The sequence below is a fragment of the Labeo rohita genome, unplaced genomic scaffold (genome assembly GCF_022985175.1).
Source record: "Labeo rohita strain BAU-BD-2019 unplaced genomic scaffold, IGBB_LRoh.1.0 scaffold_420, whole genome shotgun sequence".
Classification (NCBI taxonomy): Eukaryota; Metazoa; Chordata; class Actinopteri; order Cypriniformes; family Cyprinidae; genus Labeo; species Labeo rohita.
In genome coordinates this window covers 3,273-15,643 of record NW_026129338.1, presented here as the reverse complement: position 1 = coordinate 15,643, position 12,371 = coordinate 3,273, and the positions used below count along the sequence as shown (strand labels likewise).

Sequence of the window (12,371 nt, the reverse complement as noted above, 5' to 3'; positions counted from 1 at the left end):
TCGATACTCCTGGATTCTTTGACACAGAGATGAGTTCTGAGCACTTAATGATAGAAATAGTGAGAAGTGTGTATATATCCAGTCCTGGACCGCATGCTTTTCTCATTGTGTTTCCTGTGAACAGATTCACTGAGCAGGAGGAGGAGATTCCTCGGCAGATTGAGATGTTGTTTGGTGAGGAGGTGTTACAATATTCCATCATTCTCTTCACTCATGGAGATCAGCTAGAAGGAAGGTCCATAAGAGAAATCATTGAGGAGAGTAAAGCATTAAGAGATCTAGTTGATCAGTGTGGAGGCAGATATCAGGTGTTCAACAACAGAGATGAGAATAACAGAGAGCAGGTGAATGATCTACTGCAGAAGATTGACACAATGATAGAGCAGAATGGAGGAGGATATTACAGTAATGAGATGTATGAAGATGCTTACAGATTCAGACGAGAGGAAGAGATTGAGATTGCGAAAAGGCAGACAGAGCAGACAATCAGAGCTGAGATGCAGCGTGAGAATAATGAGAGAAGACAACAGGAGGAAAATCAAAGACGAGAAGAGATTGAGAGAGTGAGAAAGGAGACAGAGCAGAGAATCAGAGCACAGATGCAGCATGAGATTAATGTGAGACGACAACAAGAGGAAAATCAAAGACGAGAGGAGATTGAGATTGCAAAAAGGCAGACAGAGCAGAGAATCAGAGCACAGATGCAGCATGAGATTAATGAGAGGCGACAACAAGAGGAAAATCAAAGACGAGAGGAGATTGAGAAAGTGAGAAGGCAGACAGAGCAGAGAATCAGAGCACAGATGCAACGTGAGAATAATGAAAGACGACAACAAGAGGAAAATCAAAACAATTTTGATAAAAGAAGTGGATTTAAAAAGTTTTTTTCCAAGTACTGGAAATATTTTTTAATGGGCATTGCAGCTGGTGCTATAGTTGGAGGATTTGCTGGAGGACCTGCTGGTGCAGTTCTTGGTGGAAGTGTTGCTGGAATTGTTGGTGGAATTGTTGGTGGATTTGTAGACTTAATTGTTAATTAAAGGCAGGGGCGTCAATAATGGGAGGAAAGAATGGTGTAACTATCATGAAAGACAATATAAAAGCAAAATACAATGTAGGGTGAATGTATTGTCACAATATGTAATGAAGAAATTAATCAGCGCATCAGAGTTTAAAGTTTAAATTCTCCACAAAAAAATAAATAAATAAATAAATAAATAAAAATAAATCTATATAAACTGTGAGAAATTAACTGAAAACATTAATCCAGAAATATTTCCACAAGAAAAGCAAACACAATTTGTAACAAAATACAGGAACCTAATCTAAGTTCAAAAACTTTATTCTCTTAACATTATTTTTACCAATATGTCATTGCATTATTCAGGATATACTTCATAAATATAAAATTTATTATTATTATTTTATTATTATTGTTTTTTTGTTTGTTTGTTTGTTTGTTTTGTTTTTGTTTTTTGTTTGTTTGTTTGTTTGTTTGTTTTAATAAATCAATAAAACTTATAGGAGTGTGCAGTGGAGCCAATATATGTATTTCTTCCAATCTTAAAATTATTTGTATCTGTATCAGTTTTCTGGTAAGCGGGTAAGGCTTAAAAAGTTCTTTAGAAGCCTGTTTTAAATGTAATTATTTTCCTTTCATAATTATGATTTAATCAATTTGTCTCGTATATCATTTAAAACAATTCGCCATGCATTTGAAACTCAGATTTCTGAGAGATACACAGAGATGCAACATGGCTATTTGTGATTATGTGCTCATTTTATTCATAGTCATTTGTGCATTGTCAGTAGCATTTAAATAAACATATCAAACAGCAGAAAATGTGTGTGATTCAGTAACTCAGTTTATATTACTCCCTGATTCCTAAAAGAGATGGCTATTTAATCTGTGATCCTGCTGTGCTCATTTAATTCATACAGTTTATTCCATTTGAAGCCATTAGCCTGTATCTTTCCCTGTATCTTGTATTTGGATTCAGGCACATCCCTAAAAGTTTTTTGAGAAGCTAATTCTGCTTCCAGCTTTTTGAGCATACACTATCAATGAATACTCAGTCTTCAATAGAAATTTTAAAAGAACAATTGTTTGTGTGTTGTTAATTTAGTCAGTTGTGTTTGCCTTGTGACTTTTAAGTAATTATGCACAGCAACACCCCCAGTGTTCAATTAACCTTGTTCAGTGTTTATATAATCCACAGTAACACTGAAGCAGTACAGTGATAAAATGAAATTTAAGGGCTAGGACAGATAGAAATAACTGTTATTGCTTAATAGTAGTAGATTCTACCTCTTGCCTCTGCCAATAAGGTGAGCTTTTCTGTCCACCTTATTTTTCAACGCGGAAGTAAGATGTTTTCTGGTAATGTGTTAGACGTCCGGTTCATAATCCGCCATAGGGAAATAACGAGAAGAATATCAAAGTGCAGTAAACAGTAAAACAGTTTGCACTACAAACCAGAGTGTTCATAATTAAGATAATACAATAAAATAATATGGTAAGACACACCAGTTTTCAATATCAAGCAGCAAAACAAGCTTTTTGTGCAGCTAAAAATAAATGGAAGTAAATGAGACCGGAAGCCAGACACAAAAAAAATTACAAATGGCTGCACCCACTCTTACAGTAAAAATACAGTGGATAGGATAGGGTACATTCACGCCAAGTGGTACGAAAAACCTCTAGTTTTGTTTTCCTCCAGCTGCGCTCTATTTTCTGGGCTGCTCTCTTGGGTTCACACTAAAAGATTTTTAAAAGAGACCACAAACATGAGGACCTAAAAATCCCCCCCCCCAAAAAAAAAAACAAACAAACAAACAAAAAAAAAAAAAAAAAACGTTTTGCTCCTATAATGTGTGGTGTGCCACGATTTGACAGACAGCAAACCACACACCAATGGATTTTCAAGAGTCCAGAATGTGAACATGGGAAATTTTGCAAAATCTCTTGATACTTGAGAATAAACATCACACAACAGTTCTAAGAGCTTTATTTTAAACTCTCTGACAAAGTATTTCTTTAACATATTGATATAACACAAACAACTTTGTTTACATCTGCCTGGTGTAGAAATTACATAGTCAAGATCGCCCACCTTGTGCTCAACTGTGTAAGGCCCTGTAAAATTCTCCCACTGAAAAAGATTGCTTCTCAGTACGCTTATCGTACCAGGATTTCATCTTTTTCTAAGACACAGTAAGATTAGAATGAGCAATATCACAGGCCTTTCTAAGTCGATAGTGAAAATTACTAACATAGTCTAGCAAATTAGAGTATTCTAACTGATCCAAAACTTGCTTGAAAACTCTAGACATAAAGTTGGACCCTTGATCAAACTGAATGGTTTTAGGAAGCCCAAACACTGAAAAAAACTTCAACAAGGCTTGCACTATCACAGGGGCGGCTATCTTCCTTAAAGGGATAGCCTCAGGAAAACAAGTTGAAGCACACCTAATAGTCAATAGATATTGGTTACCATGTTTGGTTTTAGGTAGAAGACCAACGCAATACACCAGAACTCTACCAAATGGCTCATCGAAGGCTGGAATAGGATGCAAAGGAGCAACAGGTATGGTTTGGTTTGGCTTACCAGCTATCTGACAAATACGGCAGGTCCTACGATAAGCCACCACATTCTTTTTAAGACCAGGCCAATAGAAGATTCCCCTGCTCTTACTGAAGTGTAATACTGATGTTTATTTATTTAAGTCATTTTAAGCATCATTTTGGTGCATATTCAAAAAGGACAGTCTCTCTGTCATTCTGTGAACTAAAGGCATGTTCTGAGGAACAAAATAATTTAGAGGGAATTTCAGTCTGGTTCTTGTCTAGGGTGGGGGAGTGCCACCCAACAAAGTTCTCATGTGATGGTCCTGATGTGCTATATGTTTGATCATTAATCGTGGGTTTCTTGCCCCAAAATCAACAATTTCCTTCCATACTTCAGGCTGGCTGGCGCCAGGGTATCAAGGACAGATTTATGACGTGGTCTGGTTAGCCTGGGCCTCTTTGTGGAATTTGGCTCTTTGGTTTCAACAATGTCCTGATCGAATCTTTAATTTGTCTGATTCACTCTGATACCCTACAACTCCCCCCTTCGGTCGACAATGTGTTGCTTGATGAAGACATCAGTGAGCGCTGCAGAAACAAAGGCAGAAAAGGCAGACACCAACACAGCAAACAACAAGACAACATCTCTAGGGCAGTTACTGTACTGGTGCATTAAAAACGTTCACCTATTGTTTCTGGTGGCATCATTGGTGGTAAAATGTCCTATCGTGCATGGAGCTCTTTGGCTTCCCTTCAGTTTAGAGTGGCTTGCAGATATTAGGTGTGGCGAGTCAATCCTAATATCAGACCTTTGACCCCTGTAGGGAGGGGTAGGAGTTTCACCTGCTAAAGAAAGAGGGAAAGGAAAGGGATAGGTAAAAGGAAAACAAAACAACAAAACAAAGGGGCTGCAGGTTTTCCTAGTGTGGCTAACAACTACTGTTGTGCTAGGATGTTGTGTGCAGCTAGGGTGTCATGTACCTTAACTTAGTGTCAGGGGTTCTACCTGTGGTGAAGATAGTTGCATGTTTTTGCATGATGGCAGTTGGCAGTGAGAGACTTGCTCATTCTGGGTGGTTGTTGAACAGGTCATCTTCTGATACGGTGGTGTACCAGGTGGTTGCCAGCCTTCCGTTCTGTCGCTGGTCGCAGCGAGCATGACTAATGTTTCTAGTCATTCATGTCCTATGACTTTTTTTGGTTACCTTTCTTTGAAGCCATCTTCTGCTTCTTGTCACACAACTGCTGGATGGTCATGGAGCGAGGACAGGCCATGACGCCTAGATGACGACTGACTCCAGGGTGCAGATTTCTTAGGAAGAGTCTTTTGAAGTTCACATCCTCTTCAAGGTCAGGTTCGTTGTGTGCACCAAAGTTGGTTTGTCAGAGCCGGTTGTAGTAGGCTTGTGGAGTCCTGACCTTGACCTTGTTTGGATTCTAAGGAAGTTAACAGTCCATGTTCAGACTCAGAGTCTGTAAACTTTTTAATCAGGACCACACAAAGTTGCTGGTAGTTTGACTTTGTATGGCTGGGCTGTCTGTCTAGGAAGTTTCTCACCTTAGGACTTGACATGGCTCTTAGGAGGTATAACCTGTCTCTGTCAGTCACACAAGGTCTCATTTCCAGGTGAAAATTAATATCTTGCAGGTGGGCCTGGATGTTGTGGCCCTCTTTGGAGTTCAGGTTGAACTTGCTGATGTTTTTGGACAGCTTGTTGAGGTCTTTGATTCGTCATCCCATTTGCAGCTCCAAAGGCTGCTTGGATGGGGTCTCTTCTCCTGGTGACAGGAAAGAGTTCTGTGGTGAAGGTAGGTGAGGTTTTAGGTTGTGGCCCTTCTCTTCTTTCGTTGGATGCCAGTTCTTGGACGTGGGATTCTGTTCTGCTCAGCAGTGGTGAGGCTGAGGGATTTTTTTCTTCCCTCGACTCTTGTTTCATTTCTTAAGCATGTTTGAGTCCTTCTCTGACCATGCAGAGCTCGTTGTTGGCAACCTCTAGATGTTGGGTCAGATTGTAAATTTCAGTGCTGTACCTTTCAAGGTGGTCTTCCAAGGCACTGATTTTAGCATTCTCGTCTTTGATGTTATTCTTGGATGTGAGACTGTTGGGCAGCCTTTGCTTTGCTTTGTCCAGGCAACATTGGGCACATGTCAGCTCCTCTTGAAGGTGGGGGATGTGCTTGTCGCTCAGGTTCAGCTGGGTTGTGAAGGCATAGCTTAGGGAGCTGGTGATCTTGACTAGCTCCTCGTGGTTGTTGTTCTGGCTTGAATCTTGTGTCAGGAACCTTCCCAGTATTACGATTATTATTAAAAATAAATAAATAAATAAAAAAACAGTTCAAAAGTCTTGGGGATGAGGCTGTCTGTCATGTTTCTCAGCCAAGCGTTCACATCTTCCCCTTGGGCAAAGGGGTCTGCAGTCTGCGGCATGCTAGCGCACTAAGGAGAAGAGAGACTGACACAGATCTGTGTAGTGTAGAAGCCTATGTGTGGTGGGACAACTAAGTGTTGAGTCAGTGATTGTGAACCACTAGTGAAGTGAGGTAATGACTGTGTTGGTCTCAGGGTGTCTAGGTAGACTAGGGATGTGAAGACTTCATCACTCTAATGAGGAAGAGTGTCTCCTATTAAAGGCTCAGGTGTGTTGTTCCCAAGCTAGGATATAAGGAGGAAAGAAAAAGGTAAGATAAAGTGGAATTAAAATAATAAATGGCAAAATAATCGAAATGAAATTAAATGAAGGAGGAAATCAATAAATAAAAATAGAGGCTAAGTGTATAACCAAAACAGGAAGAAAGAAGTGTAAAACAATCTATTGATAGGGGTAATAAATCAATTTAGGCAGAATAAGTTTACTTAAACTTTCAAAGTTCAAGGTTTATTTGTACCTAAAATGATTAGGCCTAAGATAATATCAGAAATAATGATCATATGAAATGACCTGATGAGGAAATTTGAATGATTCCAAATAAATTTAAAGTTGGAATTAAATTTGAATTTGGCACAATTAATAACTGTGAAGCAGTATTTCCCTTTCTAGTAAAATGCAGATCTCATAGTAAAAAGTAAGAAAAACTGTGAAATAAGAAAGACAAAGAAACCAACAGGTGTATTAGTTGAAATGTTCAAAGAGTTAAATCACTTTAGTTTTGCACAGACACACTGTATTCAACCACTAGATGTTAATGCTAACTACTGACCTTTAAGGCTAATCTTTAGTATAGACTTAATTGTAAACACAACAGTTTCGTTAGCTTAGCAACACCGTAGAGTTTTTTTACATATGACGTCGATGTGCTGCGCGGGCAGAGTTCAGAGTTGCTCCGGAAGTTAAGACTTCCGAGTCACGATCTGTAAGGATAAAACAATAGTTTAAAACAAGACACGGTTTGTAGTAGTGATTATATTCGTCCGTCTTCCATGCTGCTTACTACAGGACGCGGAAGTGCTGACATACGGCAGCGGTATCGGAGTAAAGAGGTTAGGAGAACGTTCTGGGAACCTTCAGAGAACGATAGGTTCCCAGAACGTTCCCGTAACCTACAGGGAACGTTCTATTTACGTTAAGAAAACTTTCCTGGCTAACCAACAGGGAACGTTCTGGGAACCAAAAATTATTAGCTGGGGTAAATCTACGTGCCAGTTTCTCTGGCCACGTAAACGCAACACAACAGGTTTTCTTCTCTGTTAGTTCAAAGTAACTTCAAGTAACTTCTCTGTTAGTTACTTGATCGAGCTTTTAAAACACTCCAATTCAAATCAGACATGCAGTGTAACACGAGATATGTATCTTAAATTCACTTAGTGAACAGACACAAACAGGCAAGTATTATTTCTAATGTTTAACCCAGAGAGTCGAATAGCATAGTTGAATTGGCAATGGAACACACACTGACAATCAAGCTATGAATATTAAGGCCTTAGAAAAATAGATTGAGGAACACAGTCAAACTATTCTTTATCCGTCGATTTATTTCCCTTTTAATTACTGCAGTTTAGCTCTGTTCAGCTAACGGTAACGGTGAGATTCCCTGGTCAGGAGTATAGCTGAGCTGCGTTGTGAAAAGACAACAAGTCTAACAATCCATACGACCATACAGGTCGTTTGCATCTTACCCCAAATACGACCCTGTGGAGCGTTCCTGAATATAGCGCCCCTAACGCCAGCTGGAAATACGCCACAGAGGTTCGCCTCGCATTGCATTGTGGATTATTCTGCGGGATAATTGAGGCTAATTAAAGGTATGTTATGAGCGAACTTTGATATTATAAATATGACATCAAAATATGTAGTTAGGGTGTTTTGTTTTGTTTCTGTAACGCCAAGCCAGCAGAGGGAGCCCTCACCCCAGGACTGCCTGCATGCTCCCTCTGCTGCTTCTACTGCTACTTCCTGTTTGGCAGTATTTAAGGACTCACCATGTGCTCACACCTTCGCGAAGTATTGCCAGTTAACCTGCCTTACTGAGTGTTGTATATCACGCTGTTGGATTACCTGTTGCTGTTTTGCTTTGTTTATGGACTTCTGAGTTTACGGATCACCCTTGTTTGGATTGTTTGCCTGTGTGGACTGCTTTCAAGGTTTGACCTATTTCTGCCTCTGACTATCGCTCTCTGGACTACCCCTGTTGCTACGTTTGTTATATTGGACTGATTCCCCGGTAACTGACCCACTGCCTCGATTTACCTCTCTGCTGCTCGGATTACGTTTGTGTTGTGTTGCTTATGGACTGCCTTTCCAGTTTGCTGACCCTCTGCCTGTTTTATCGTACGCTGCTGCTGTTAATAAACTTCCGCATATGGTTTCAACTTCCGCCTCAGCGTCCACGTTACAGTTTCACCTTTGTCTGTGGTGTTTAGCATGCTGTAGCTTACTATAGCTTACTATAACTACATTATAAAGGACATTGTGAAATATCCGTTTGTAGGCTAAATAGAAAAAATAGCCAGCGTGAACATCAAAATAGTGTTATTACACTTTGCTGTTATTAATATCTGTCACCACAATATTTCAAATATTCGAAAGAGATCGATCATTGTTGGAAAGTAGGCCTTTTAGGCACATAATAATCATCGATTTAGAATGAGCATTACATTATGCTTCCCGTGTTAAATCTGTACGGGATGCTATTTCCAAATTAGTTTAGCATGTTTGACTGTAAAATAATTTGAGCAGAACACATCAGCAGTGTAAAGTTAGCATTTACTGTGATATTAATTGGAAATTGTAAAGGTTTTGGTAAGGGACCATGTAAAAAGTCCACACATTTTGTTTCGATGTACAAAACATGTTAGTTTTGAAATCATTTCAACTATATTTCAGTTGAGAACTACATTTGACACTACAAATGACGATTCGTATCATATTTCAGATGATATTTAACAAAAATATCCAATTATGGAGATTGTGAAATAAAATGCAAATGCAATTGTAACAAGGTTAAAATGGTTTTGTTTCACTAGATTTTTCTGTTCACAAGCATTTAATGCTGTTCTAAAATTGTTACCCAGATAGCACGCATACGTCTGCAAGATGTATTTTAAAGATCTCTTGATCTGGAAAGCATCTGCTCTGTGGAAACGTCTGGCAGACGTCTGTAAGATGTCAGTTTTACATACATTCTAATTCATATACATCTTAAAGACATCTATTAGACGTCTATTTGACATCTGATAGGAAACATCTAATAGACGTATTGCAGATGAGCAAACTACGTCTTGCAGATGTCTTGCAGATGTAAATGCAGACGTCAAATAGACGTCTCAGAGATGTACGTGTGCTATCAGGGTAGTGTTTGTTAAAATACATTAAAAAGGGTCTGTAAGGAGGTGATGGTCCCCCCCCCCACCATTTACATCAAAGTGGTTCAGCCCAGGCAGCCATACCTGCCATATTGCTCTTTTAGCGGTCTTTTCCGTCTTTCTCTCGAATGGAACAGGTATGCAGTGTTCCATGCTACAGACTTAGCATTGGTTAAAAATAATACACACACAGAAATACACAATGTTGAAGTTGTTTTTAGTTATTTTACTTTGCCATTTACATATTATATATACTTAACATACTGTTTAACTATACTTGAGAATGTTATTTTTGTTGACAGTGTTACTGATGTGTGAGCTGAAGCTGTCGTGACAACCTGTTTATATAAAAAATACATTCTCTATGCAGGTAATGCATTGATAAACCATATTTTTGTGTTTTTAAGTTGTTTTAATACCAATATGGTTGCGTTTCGTACGCTCCGCTGTATAAATTTATGTGCAGGCCTATGGACTGAGGCCTCATTTCCTGTTCTCTCTCTCCTTTCCGTTCCTTTCGCTTTTCCGTCTTTCTCTCGAATGGAACAGTGTTACTGATGTGTGAGCTGAAGCTGTCGTGACAACCTGTTTATATAAAAAATACATTCTCTATGCAGACCCAATCTGGTGCTCTCCTGTCGTTCTTCGTCAAAATTTCAACACAACGCAGACTAAAGAGTCCTACGGTTACACAATCACCATAATAAATATACACATTAGTGTGTAATGGTAATGATACACGTTATTATTTTAAATAAAATGTCTGTAATAACTTATTTCCTGGCATATATTTTCCTGGCTTCAGATAATTTGACAGATTTATCAAATTGTAGTACATAAAAAGCTTTCCAAAACTATAGCTGGAGTCTAATTAGTAACAGGAGTTTTTGCAACACCAGACACCAGTCAGTTACATGTCTATGTATACATTCTTTCAGGGTGCAGTTATCTTTAAAAGCTTTGAACCTTAGCTCACTGTGGTGACAATATTTTCTAAGACTGTGAGTTTCATCAACATAGTAGGGGTGAAAAAATATTTCTTATCCCCTCTTAACACAGCATGCAGTACTTTAATGATCATTTGTTTTTGTTTTTTTTTCAGATGCCTACTCTGAAGGACTGTTACAAATGCAGGAAAAAAATTGGAGTTGCAAGAAAAATGTGCCTACACTGTAGTGCCAAGCAGCCATATAAGCAAAAGCTTGAAGAAAAAAAGAAACCGCTTTCCCAAGAATGGAAAGAGCGTCCAAAAAAAAAAAAAAAAAACAGCAGTGTGAACAAAGTGTATGATGGAACCAATCTACTGGTAGGGTTTTCTTTCAGATATAGTTCGTAAACTGTCTCTGTTCTTTTTTTTAGATTTAAACAGTTAAACAATTCTTTCTTCATCGTGTATACTGACTAAAGCATGATATTTATTTCGTCCACTGTGCTCAGGTCTGATATAGAACACTAAATCAGAAGTTACTTGACATTAGAGTGTAAAATTATAAAAAACAGGGGTGTCCAACTCGGACCTGGAGGGCCACTGTCCTGCAGGGTTTAGCTTCAACTTAACTCAACCCTAGTTTGTACACACAATAATAACTGTATGTATACTTAGATATATAAGGGTTTATGTGTATATATATATATATATATATATATACACACACATATACATATACACTTATATATCAAAGTGTACATACAGCATATGTACGTGTGTGTATTGTTATTTGATTTGACAGCCCTAATATATGTCTGACAGATGTCAGTGAATTCAAATAGTTGTCAACATGTGTGTGTGCATTTTGTTTAGTTTTTTTTTTTTTTTTTTTAACAGTTAACTCAGTCTAATTTTCAATGCATAGCTTATCTATTATCTTGTCTAGGCACACACACATACACACCCACATATGTTATTTATCAGAATTTCAGTCTTATAATCTTTTTCAATTTTATTTAAATTTATAGTGTCAATTTTATTACAGCTCCACAAATGGCAACTTTTAGAGAGGTATCCAGTCCTTCTCCTTGCCAGGAGAACCTCAAACGGTTTTTCTGCAGAGTGCTTCTGTCCATGGAAGATGGAAACAGAAGATGCACAGGATGCATTTGTCACAATAAAGAGGTTATATGAAAGTCTTCTGAATGGTAATAAACACAGATGTGCATGCTATATTTTTACTTATTTCATTGTTTATAAGTGCATCCTTGATTCATTTGAGGAATAATTTAAAAAAACACCCAGCAATAATGGTTTTTGCAAACCCTACATAAATTTGCTTAGCAGAATTAAAGTTTTGCTTTAACATGTGAACAGCATGACGTGTATTCTTGTTTTATTTGAAAATGTCTCATTCAAAAGTACTATTATTTTGGAACTCATATTGTTTTTTTTTTTTTTATCATGTCTCCTAGCAAAAGGTGAATATTTATTTTCTTGTGTCCAAAATAATTTGGACCCATACAACCCATAGGACTTAAACAAGAATTATTTATTTATTTTTATTATTTAATTACTGCTAAGTTATTATTATTATTATTATTATTATTATTATTATTATTATTATTATTATTATTATTATTATTATTATTATTATTATTATTATTATTATTATTATTCTCTTGTTTCTTGTTTTAACAGTGGCTATTGCAGAGAAAGCAACAAGCAGAGTGGGAGAGACTCCAGCACCAAACAGCAAACAGACAGAGACTCCACCAATACACAACACAGCAGACCCGGCATCAGAGTCAACACCTCTGCTCCCCTGTAATGGTAAAATGTCTCATTCAATAGAACTGGCATGATCCTTTACAGCAAACTGTTTTGTGTCTGAAGCCCTATAACCACCACAATGGGCCTCTGTACTTTTATTTTCATTGTACAGTTGATTATTTTATTTATAAAGAACTCTTCAATATTCCTGTTAAAAAAAACAGCATATGCTGGTTAGTTATGTTTTTAAGCATGGCTACTGGCTTGAGCTGCTTAAAGCTTGTCCTTAACTGGTCATGTGC

At 37.8% G+C, this 12,371-nt stretch overlaps 1 long non-coding RNA gene across 1 annotated transcript; it reads left to right on the top strand.

Moving 5' to 3' along the window:
• Nucleotides 1-10,619: 10,619 nt before the first annotated feature.
• On the top strand, nt 10,620-12,147 carry LOC127160665 (uncharacterized). Its single transcript, XR_007826814.1, has 3 exons — nt 10,620-10,674; nt 11,342-11,504; nt 11,998-12,147. It is a non-coding gene; the product is annotated as an uncharacterized LOC127160665 (long non-coding RNA).
• The last annotated feature ends 224 nt before the right edge of the window (nt 12,148-12,371 follow it).